This window comes from Panthera tigris, chromosome E1 (genome assembly GCF_018350195.1).
Source record: "Panthera tigris isolate Pti1 chromosome E1, P.tigris_Pti1_mat1.1, whole genome shotgun sequence".
Taxonomy (NCBI): domain Eukaryota; kingdom Metazoa; phylum Chordata; class Mammalia; order Carnivora; family Felidae; genus Panthera; species Panthera tigris.
Genome location: NC_056673.1, coordinates 55899732 through 55906954, shown reverse-complemented (window position 1 = coordinate 55906954; position 7223 = coordinate 55899732).

Below are 7223 nucleotides of genomic sequence, written 5' to 3'. Positions count from 1 at the left end.
TCACCCTGACTCATCACCTCCAGGTGCACTATCTTGCCAGGATGTGGGACTCCGGTCGTGGCCCCGGAGCGTCCGGCTAGTCCCAGGAAGGTCATTCACGTGTCTGTGTGTGAGCCAGCCCGCAAAATCTTGAGCGGAAAATGCAGCATCTGCTTTCCGGGTCTGGGTCTGTCACCTTCTAGAAGCTTGGTTTCCTCTTCTGCAGGGGCTCTAATTACCACCCCTTCTCCCCCCCACAGTTTGTTGTGAGGACTCCAGGAGTGGCCATTACAAAGGCTCAGCATGGTGCTAGACACATGGTGGTACTCTCATATCACAGGCCTCCTCCCTGGCCTGGAAATGTGTGAAATGTCACTCACGTGTCCCCTTAGCCAGCACCTGGCGGCTTCCGCTCTTTAAACAACCCGTCCAATGTTTGGCACTCATGGCCTGGTTGATTTCGTCTCCTTGATCTTCAAGAATGACCTCACTGGGCGCCTGGGTGGCGCAGTCAGTTAAGCGTCTGATTTCAGCCAGGTCACGATCTCGCGGTCTGTGAGTTCGAGCCCCGCGTCAGGCTCTGGGCTGATGGCTTGGAGCCTGGAGCCTGTTTCCGATTCTGTGTCTCCCTCTCTCTCTGCCCCTCCCCCGTTCATGCTCTGTCTCTCTCTGTCCCAAAAATAAATAAAAAACGTTGAAAAAAAAAATTAAAAAAAAAAAAAAAAAAAAGAATGACCTCACCAGATGGCACCAGTCAGACTGTTAACGGGTGCCGGCGGTGATTCAGGACGGGTTTGGGGCAGACAGAAGGAGGTAGGGCGTTCTAAAGGTTCTGGATAAGCCAACAATTTGGAACTCAGAACACATTCCTGCCCACCCCCCACCCCACCCCAGCTGTATGGAGATTTAGAACACATGTCTAAGCAGTGGTAGCTGTAGAAACCTATTTAATTCCTAATATGCTCCGTTTATAGCCAGAAAGGCCAGCGAAGAGCCCGGTAGACACTGCTGAACGTTTCTTGAGCACCTGTTGTATGCCAGGCCCTTTATATATGCCGTGTCACTTAATTCGAGCGGCGTGTTATTCAGCGGGGACTTTAGCTTTAAGCAGCACAGCTAGTGGCTGGCGGGGCCGGGAGCAGGCTAGGCCTGTCTGCCCCCAATGCAGGGCTCTCACTTCCCACTCTGAGGCATCGTAGGTCCGGCGGTGATGTCAACAGGAGTCAACCACCGCATGGAACATACTCCTTTGATGCGTCCAAAGCCAGACTCCCACCTTCTGCACAGACCTCTCCCAAGACCTGCTCTGGGTAAGGTGACAAGGGGGAGTGGGAAGCCAGTGTGGGTCCAGAAAAGGGCAGGAGGGGGTAGGGATTCGTCTCAGCCACGTCTCTGCCAGTGTTTCTGCTCCTCGTAGGTGGCTGTGATTCCCAGGGCACAGAGGTTCACTGTTGCCTCACCAGGCACACCTGACTCTTTCCCCTCGATTCTCCACTCCCAGACACTCACCCACGAGCTTATCTCCCCCCTTTGCTGCTCCCTCCATGCCCTTGTCCTCCTGGATTTAGCCATGGTCCACTTGTTTATTTGTTTAGCATAGATATGTCCCCGTGTCTGACCAAGGCTGGGTGCTGGGTCCATGAGAAGACCAACCCAGGCCTTCCTGTCACATGCCTGACACCAGCCCCGGAGGCCGAGCTTCCCTCTGGCTTTTGTCACTCAACTGTGAGGACCAGTTGATTCTTGCCTGCCTTTGAGCTGCCCTCCACGGGACTCCCTGGGGCCTGGCCACTCCTCAGCCCTCGCTCTTGCCTGTGGGGCTCTTCCTGGTGGTGGGTCTTGCTCTCTGCCGGCCGCTTCCTTCGCGGGCTCCACCAGGAAGGCTCTGGTCCAGCTTTCCAGACCCCCTTTCCAAGGTCACACTTTGCCTGCAGCCCTCAAGTGGGCATAGGTCCCCTTGTGACCTCCCAGCCTCTTTGAAGACCTCCATTCAACCAGTTTACTCAGGGGACATTCGGTGGGCAATAGTGAAAATGATTTTAAAGTTCATTTTAAAATAAATGAACTAAAAATAAAATGGAGACTACCTAGGAAGTTTTTCTGACAAGACCAAAAAAGACCCAAAGGAAATATGAAACATTACATGTATTGAACGTATTGAACAATAGAGTTGTGTTGCTTTAAAAAAAAAATTTTTAATGTTTGTTTAGTTTTGAGAGAGAGAGAGACAGGCTCAGAGTATGAGCAGGGGAGGAGCAGAGAGAGAGGGAGACACAAAATCTGAAACAGGCTCCAGGCTCTGAGCTGTCAGCACAGAGCCGGATGCAGGACTTGAACTCACGAACTGCGAGATCATGACCTGAGCTGAAGTCAGTGGATTAACTGACTGAGCCCCTGGTTTTGTTTTATTTTTTTTAAATGCTTATTTATTTTTGAGGGGGGAGGGGCAGAGAGAAAGGGGGACAGAGGATCAGAAGTGGGTTCCTCGCTCACAGCAGAGAGCCCAGTGTGGGGCTTGAAATCACAAACCGAACCTTGAGATCATGACCTGAGCTGAAGTCGGATGCTTAACCGACTGAGCCACCCAAGCGCCTTCATTCCTAGGTTTTTGATGAAAAATTTTTTCTCACAAGTGGCTGTTAGATTTTGTCAAATGCTTTTTTTGTATCTTTTGATATGTTTAATATCATGAATTACTTTAATTGGCTTTCAAATGTTGAACCAGCCTTTCATACCTGGAATAAATCCCACCTAGTCGTGGTGTTATAATTCTTTTTATACATTGTTGGATTTGATTTGCTAATATTTTGAGTATTGTTGCATCTGTATTCATGAGAGATATTGTTCTGCAGTTTTTTTTATTGTTTATTTATTTTTGAGAGAAAAATAGCAGGCAAGCGAGCAAGGGGCAGAGAGAGAGGGAGACAGTATCCCAAGGCAGGTCCCGTGCTGTCAGCGTGGAGCCCCAAATGGGGCTCGAACCCACGAAGCGCAAGATCATGATGTTACCAAAATCAAGAGCCGGACACTTAACCAACTGAGCCGCCCAGATGCCCCTGCAATTTTTCTTTCTTGTAATGCCTTTAGCTGGTTTTAGTTTTAGGGTAATGCTGACCTCCCAGAATGGGTTTGGAAGTATTTCTTCTGCTTCCATTTTCTGAAAGAGAGTGTAGAGAATTGGTATCATTTCTTCTTTAAATCTTTGGTAGACTTCATCAGTGAACCCATCTGGCCTTGGTGCTCTCTGTTTTGGAAGTTTCTTAATTATTCATTAAACATCTTTAACAGATATAGCCCTATTCAGATGATTTCTTTCTCTTTGCGTGAGTTTTGGTAGATCGTGTCTTTCGGTAAATTGGTCTGTTTCCACTAAGTTAAATTTCAGAGCATAGAGTTGTTCATCATATTGCTTATTATCCTCTTAATGTCCATGGGCTCAGTAACGATGACCCCTGTTTCATTTCTGATGTTAGTAATTTGTGTCCTCCCTTTTTTTTCCTTGATTAATCTGAGTAGAAGTTATCAATTTTATTGATTTTCTTTTGAAAGAACCAACTTTTGACTTCCTTGATTTTCTCTATTACTTTTCTGTCTTCAATTTCACTGAGTTCTAATTTTTTTTAATGTTTATTTGGTTTTTAAAAAAAAATTTTTTAACGTTTATTTATTTTTGAGACAGAGAGAGACAGAGCATGAACGGGGGAGGGGCAGAGAGAGAGGGAGACACAATCTGAAGCAGGGTGCAGGCTCTGAGCCATCAGCCCAGAGCCTGACGTGGGGCTCGAACTCACGGACCGTGAAATCGTGACCTGAGTTGAAGTCGGACGCTTAACCGACTGAGCCACCCAGGCGCCCCTATTTGTTTTTGAGAGAGAGAAAGAGAGAGAGAGACACAGTGTGAGCAGGAAAGGGGCAGAGAGAGAGGGAGACACAGAATCGGAAGCAGGCTCCAGGCTCCGAGCTGTCAGCACAGAGCCCGACGTAGGGCTCGAACCCACGAGCTGTGAGATCATGACCTGAGCCGAAGTCGGACACCCAACCAATTGAGCCACCCAGGTGCCCCCAATTTCACTGATTTCTAATGTCCATTATTTCTGATATTCTGCTTATTTCGGATTTAATGTTTTTTTCTTTTTCTAGTTCCCTAAAGTGGAAGCTTAGATTTACTGATTTTATTCTTTTTCATTTTTTTAAAGAATTTTTTTACCTCTCTCTTTTTTTTAATGTTTATTTATTTCTGAGAGAGAGAGAGAGAGAGAGAGAACATGTGCTCACAATCGGGGGAGGGGCAGAGAGAGAGGGAGACACAGAATCTGAAGCAGGCTCCAGGCTCTGAGCTGTCAGCACAGAGCCCGACGTGGGGCTTGAACCCACGAACCGCGAGATCATGACCTGAGCTGACGTCAGACGCTTAACCGGGTGAGCCACCCAGGCGCCCCAGATGTACTGATTTTAGGTCTTTCTTCTCTAATGTATCCATTCAATATTATAACTTTCCCTCCAAGCACTGTTTTCACTGCATCCCACAACATTTGATAAATTGCATTTTCCTTTTCATTTAGTTCAAAATTAAACATGAGATGCCATTCCTCATCTATCAGATTGGCAAAAATGTTAAAATTTGATAGTACTTAGTGTGGGTTTAGCTGTGGGGAAGGAGGCACATTTGTAAAGTGGTATCCGAAGTACAAAGTCGTTCAGCCATTTGGGATGGTAATTTGTACACATCTATACAGATTTTTAAAAGTATATGGTTTGGGGCACCTGGGTGGCTCAGTCGGTTAAGCATCTGACTTTGATTCAGGTCATGATCTCGAGGTTCTTGGGTTCGAGCCCTGTGCCGGGCTCTGTGCTGACAGCTCGGAGCCTGGAGCCTGCTTCAGATTCCGTGTCTCCCTCTGTCTTTGCCCCTCCGCCATGTGTACTCTGTCTCTCTCTTTCTCTCTCTCTCTCTCTCTCTCTCAAAAATAAAACATTAAAAAAATTTTAAAGTATATGGTTCAACTTAGGAATGTGTAGGTATCTGTATATAGGGGTGGTCTGTGCAGGATGTATGAGCCATCTATGTAAGGGCAGTCTCCAACAGCAAAAACCTGGAAACAACCCAAGTGCCCATTAGTGGAGGACGGCTTTGCTATGATGTATCTCTTCAGTGAAATACTATGCAAAGGAGGCGGGAGATCTCTGATACTGATATTGAAAGATGATGGAGGTTGAATGAAGATACAGGCCACAGGAAAGGATGTTTAATGGGATAGCATTTGCGTTTTTCATTTCTTTGTTTTTGTTTTGTTTTTCAATTTTTTGAAATGTCTATTTATTTTTGAGAGACAGAGACAGAGTACAAGTGGGGGAAGGGCAGAGAGAGAAGGAGACACAGAATCTGAAGCAGGCTCCAGGCTCTGAGCTGTCAGCACAGAGCCCGACAGGGGGCTCGAACCCAGGAGCTGTGAGATCATGACCTGAGCCTCGGACGCTCAACCGACTGAGCCACCCAGGCGCCCCCCCCACCATTTTTTTAAAGTAGGTTCCATACCCACCGTGGGGCTCAAACTCACAACCTGAGATCAAGAGTCATATGCTCTCCTGACTGAGCCAGCCAGGCACCCCGAGACAGGCTATTTTTGATCATTACTGAAAAAAGGAAAATTTGTTTTCTTAGAAGTGTTTTAATAGAAAAGTAATTTAAACTCATTGTGTTTCAAAACTAGAGAAACGGAATCACCCATCTACTCTGCTTACCATTTTAGTACTTTGTGTTTTCCTGAAGTCTTTCTTGCAGCTCATCAACCATATTTTCAAGGTCTGTAAGGCCAGCCATGTATTTCCTGGCACACACAAGTTCAGTATCGCTACAGGGCCAGGAAACACTGGTTTGGAGGAATTCTACACTTGGTTCCTCAGGGAGAGCACAAAGTCTGGAATTAGGAAGCTACCAAACTAAAGAACACACTGTTGGGGGAGAGAGGGCTCTTCCACCCTCCTTCCTTCTGGAAAGAGAGTCTCTGAGTGGACGGGGGCAGGGGGAAGGGGTTGGCTGTGATTGCCCCCTTTGTGTTCCGCACAAGTTTCCGAATGAACGGCAAGGCTTCTGAGGCTGTAACCAAACAAAACACCACTTGCTCCTTTTGCCAAAGCAGCTCATGCCGACTATAGCTGGTGAATTACAGCTTTCACTGAATCACTGTTTGCTTGTCAACACACCCCTGACATTGGGCTGAGAATGATTTAAACTCGTCTTTCATTCTGTCTACTTTTACTAGATATGGTTGTCATAAACATAACCTCCTTTTTACAATGGATTTTCTCGAAAATCAGATTGGCGGTTTTGCATGGCAACAAACAACACTCCTGAGCCACCCAGCGGTGCAGAGGCAGGGAGCCGCCTCAGCTGCCCCCGCTCCCAGCCAGCTGTGTTGACTTAGTGCACCTGACCTCTCTCATCTGCAGAAGGGAGACAACAGCTGTGCCTGACTTGTAAGTTTATTGTGAGGATTAGATGAGATAAGGAGTCAGCATGGTATTTGTCACAGAGATGGGCAAACAGAGGGCTCTCAGTACAGGATAGCTGGCTACCAAAGTACACTTTAGGGAGATTTGAGAAAATATAAAAAAGCATATACACCTGTAACTTATTTGCAAAAATGCAATGGTACTGTACAAAGTTCAAGGTATTTGTTCACAACCATAGGGATCTTAAGACTTATAGAGCATGAGGTTATCGATACTTTTCTGGAGCATCTCCTGTGGGCTAGGAACTGTTCAGAGAGGTAGGTGCTGAAGGAGGCCCTCTGGGCTGCTCCGCTGAGCTCAAAGCCTTTTCCACGGTAGCCCTCCTGGCCTTCATTCTGTACCGTGGCACCTCACTGTTTAAACTTTCCCTGTTACTTAGTTCTTAGGATTGCATGACGACTACCTCAGTGAATCATCCCAGGTGCCCTTCCACAATGAATCTGTTTTCTTATCTGCCCCATCTGCAAGGGGGCTGTGCTTCATGGAGATTTCCTTCAATGCCACTTTTGTAACTGTCCTCCTGCCCCAGTGGAAGTGCTGCCCAATCCCTCTCTGGGCTCTTGGTCCCATCTTGTCCTCCCTCCTCTTTGATGTGGTGGGTCCTGGGGTGACCTTGGGGATGCTATGGCTTGGTATCCTGAAATATTCTCACCCACCAGTACATGCCTTGTTGTCTGTCCCCTTCTGCCTGGATGCTGAGTCCGTAGAGGAACGCAGGAAAACCACACAGC